General features: G+C 41.5%; 1 pseudogene; it reads right to left on the bottom strand.

Moving 5' to 3' along the window:
- Window positions 1-1,372, bottom strand: part of LOC105001958 — a 5,259-nt pseudogene extending 3,887 nt beyond the window's left edge.
- Between the last annotated feature and the right edge of the window lie 3,195 nt (window positions 1,373-4,567).

The following is a 4,567-nucleotide window of genomic DNA, read 5'->3' on the forward strand; positions in this document are numbered from 1 at the left end:
CATCAACAAACAAGATACAGGGAGCATTTTTCCGGGCCACTGCAAACATGTCATGAACCCAAGCTGGGCCAACACCAACAAACATCTCCAGGAACTCAGACCCATTCACGGTGATGAAGGGCACACCAGCCTCCCCCACGATTGCCTTGGGGAGAAGCGTCTTGCCAGTACCAGGAGGACCTGTGAGCAGGGGTCCCTCTGGAATTTTGGCCCCAAGGTCCTGGTACTGTTTGGAGTTCTTCAGGGAATTCACAAACTCCGTGATCTCCAGCTTGGCCTCTTCGCAACCAGCCACGTCTGCAAACCGCACACCGATGTCATCCTTGATGGTCTTGGCTATTGTCTCACCAATGCCAAAGAGGCCCCCTCCTCGCCCACCATGCCCAGCCCCCATCAGACCCCACCTCATGGCATAGAGGAAGATGCCAATCAGGAGAAGGGTGGGCACCAGGCTTCACAAGAAAGTCCCATCACTCTCTAGTTAAATATAAAGAATCAGTCTTCATAGTAAAATCATCTTTTCAAAAGAGCTATACACAATACATTCAAAACCACTGACTGTTTTTTCTTCTTTGTTTCCTTGAACTTGTAGGTGGTTGAATCTCTTGTGTTTCTTCTTTTTCACCAGATATGGGCTGTTTGAAAACTATTTCATTATCTTTATCATCATCATTCATTTTAGCCACTTCAGATTTTTGTTTTTCCAAAAATGTTGGTGTACAAATTGGTGTGGGACCCTGGCTATCCACAGCCTTCTCAGGAGTGTTAGGAGTGACTGAAGCTGCTTTCTTCTTACATACAACCTGGTGCTTTCTGGAATTTCAAGGACCAGTGTTCGAGCATTTTCCTCATTTTTATGTAAGACCTTAACCAATGAAGGGAAACTATAATCAATTCTCTTTTTAGCCAGTCTCTTCCTGAGTAATTTTTCCTCCGTTTTAAACCACTCCTCCATCCATAGCTTTTAAAGAAGCGACTGATTCTGATTGTACCATTTCACTGCTGGATATGATGACCTTTTAAATAGTATATGCCACTCTCAAAAAGTTCTTCATGTATCTTTTCAGGTGGTATAAAATGACACTTCAAGAGTCTTTCACCAAAAAGGTAGCTGTTCATTGTTTCAGCAGCTATTTTGGCAACATCTTCAGACTCAAACTCCACAAAGCCATAGCCTTTGCTACTTCCAGTCTTTTTTACCCCTGGACAGTCTGAATTTTGTAACAGTGCCAAACTGGAAGAAATATACTCAGATCTGGGTTTCATAAAGTGATGGTGGTAAGCAAACCTGAGCCACCTCCTTTTTAAATTTGGCATCCTCCTGTAGGTTTAGGGACAGGAGTGGCTTAGCTGGGTCATTGAAGGCTGCCATTCCACCAACTTGTACGCAGATGAGAAATCAACACATTCTATATCCCATTGCCGTAGTGATTGGCTAGTGCCGTGATGTTCAAAAGCAAGTTTTCATTGCTTGGCAATTGGCAACATCTGGAAACATTTTTGGTTATCACTATGGAAGAGTGGATGCTGCTGGCATCTAGTGGGTGGAGGTCAGGGATGCTGTTAAACATCCTACAATGCAAAGGACAACCTTCTACAGCAAAGAGTGATTTGGCCCTAAATGCCAGTATTACCAACATTGAGGGACACTAGGCTAGAGGATAAATATGTGACCCAGTTGAAGTCAATACAAAATCAACCCCAAGATTGAAAGCTTCTCAACTCTCTGGAATGTACAAGATGGTCTATGATCCTTACACCTATTTTGTTAACACAGAGAGGGAAGATCAGAGCTGTGGAGGTGGGAAGAGAAGCCAGGTTGAGTATCATGTGGAGCCTGGGGGTGAAATGTTGACCTCATTTGAGCCACTAGATGAAATCTCCCCTGAAGCTGGTCCTTTTCAGTTATATGAATCGGTTGGTTTTTGTTTGTTTTAGCTAGCTGGGTAGACTTTTGTGTTACCTGCAACCAAGAGTGCACCAGCTGACAGGAATGAACACTAAACTTCCTCTTTCCTGGAGGAGCCCAGTCTAAACACAGCCTTGTCTTGTGCACAATTATCTGCAAGACATAAAAACCCGTTCAAGCTGGAGTACTTATTAAACGATGCAGCAGTCTCTCCAAACCCCAAGGAAGCATGAAGTATAGTTGAGATCCGTGCAAAACCAGCCTTAGGCACTTAGAAGGCAATTAATAAATACCCACTGATGGCAAAGCTATAGTTTTTGCAGGAATCATGTATGGATGTGAGAGTTGGACCATAAAGAAGGCTGAGTGCCAAAGAATTGATGCTTTCAAATTGTGGAGCTGGAGAAGACTTTTGAGAATCCCTCAGAAAGCAAGGAGTTCAAACAAGTTAATCCTAAAGGAAATCAACTCTGAATATTCACTGGAAGGACTGATGCTGAAGTTGAAACTCCAATCTTTTGACCACCTGATTCGAAGATCTGAATCATTGAAAAAGACCCTGATGCTGGCAAAGATAGAGGGCTGGAGGAGAAAGGGGTGACAGAGGATGAGATGGTTGGATGGTCTCACCAATTCGATAGACATGAGTTTGAGCAAACTCCAGGAGATAGTGAGGGACAGGGAAGCCTGGCATGCTGCAGTCAGTCCATGGGGTCACAAAGAGTCAGACACAACTTAGAGACTGAACAACGAATAACATTGATGTCAATGGAATATATGTTCAATTAACTGGAATTTCCATTTGGAAATGAAGTACTCAACATCCTGGAACCATTTGAGTGCTCATCTCTGATTCTCCCATAGAATCTGATCCTCCCAAAGAAGACTGCATAGTTCCAGTCTTCTGCTGTTTTCTCATCAGTCCCAGCACCCCAAATTGTCCATCAATATTTCTTCATCTGTCTTGGCCTTAGTAGCTCCACCAAATGATAGCTTTCTTGGCATCCTCATTTTAAAAACATTCTCAAGCAAGAATCTGATTGGCTCAACTTTAGTTAGGTGGCCATCCCTAGTCCAATCAATGGAGTCATCCATCAAAAGAGGAAGCAAAAGTGGGTCAGCAGGTGAACCAGATGGTTTGGTCCCAAGATGAAAGCTCAAGTTACCAACCAGGGTTCTTGTACACCTTCATCAATAGAATTGATCAGAGGCCAGATAAGAAATTCCGGCAATCTTGTGTTATATTTAGCTGTCATATATTTTTTGTTTCCTTCAGTCTGGAAAAGTTTCTCATTCTTTTCTTGACCTTCATCATCTTGACACTTTTGAAGATTACAGACCAGTTATTCTGTAGAATGCCCATCAGTCTGGATTTATCTGATAATTCCCCATGATTACATTCAAGATATGCATCTTTGGCAGAAATACCAGACAAGTGACACTGTTCTTCTCATTACATCATATCAGATGGTGCAAATTTCAATTTCTCACATTACTGATAACAAATTGATGTCTTGATTACGATAGTATCTACCAGTCTTCACTAAAGTTACTCATTTTTCTTTTGTAAATAGCAAGTACTTTGTGGTAAGGTACTTGGAGACTTTGAAACTTTCACATTCCCAATCAGACTTCAATCAATGTATTTATTTATGTTGGGATGGATTAATGGTTTTCTACTTTATTCAGCTGGTTATCATCTGTTAGTATCATTTGTTTGATGTTTCATTTTTTCCTTGCTTTTACTACTGGGTGCCCCTTTAAGATGACATTTTTTATCTTTTAACATGTCTCTATGAGGATGCCCTTTTCACCCCACTTGGGAGTGGGCACCTTCATCGGGTTTCCCTCCTGCCCCACCTCTTGGATGCCCTCCTTCCCCTGCTCACACTCTGGCACCCTCCTCTGGGCTGCTTCGGTTCCATCCCAACCCTCTGTCAGTGGCAGAGACTTCTTTCCTGCATTCTGAACTGAATCCTTCTGTTATATAGAAATATATTATCGGGACAATTAACAAACTTGAATGGCTTCTTCAAATTATACAGTAGTAATGTATCAATGTTAATTTTCTGATCTTGATAATTATATTAAGGACATGTACAAAACTGTTCTTATTTTTAGGAAATATACCAAACAGAATTCAAAAATGATCAGGAATCACATAAGTAATTTTCTCTCAAAAGGATTAGGAAAAGGTTCTTTGCATTATGCTTATAACTTTTCTGTAAATTTTAGAATGAAAACCATACAAAGTGTGTGTGTATGTATGATAATCCTAGACAGCGTATTATTAAAAAGCAGAGACATCATTTTGCCGACAAAAGTCTGTATCGTCAAAGCTATGGTTTCTCCAGTAGTCATGTATGGATGTGAGAGTTGAAAGATAAAGAAGGTTGAGCGCCAAAGAATTGATGCTTTTGAATTGTGGTGCTGGAGAAGACTCTTGAGGGTTCCTTGGACTGCAAGGAAATCAAATCAGTCAATCCTAAATAAATCAACCCTGAATATTCATCGGAAGGACTGATGCTGAGGCTGAAACTCTAATACTTTGGCCACCTGATGAGAAGAGCCAACTCATTGGAAAAGACTCTGATGCTGGGAAAGATAGATGGCAAAACGAGAAGAAGCCACTGCAGTGAGAAGCCCACACACCACAGT

This window comes from Bison bison, unplaced genomic scaffold (genome assembly GCF_000754665.1).
Source record: "Bison bison bison isolate TAMUID 2011002044 unplaced genomic scaffold, Bison_UMD1.0 scf7180017864386, whole genome shotgun sequence".
Lineage (NCBI taxonomy): Eukaryota > Metazoa > Chordata > Mammalia > Artiodactyla > Bovidae > Bison > Bison bison.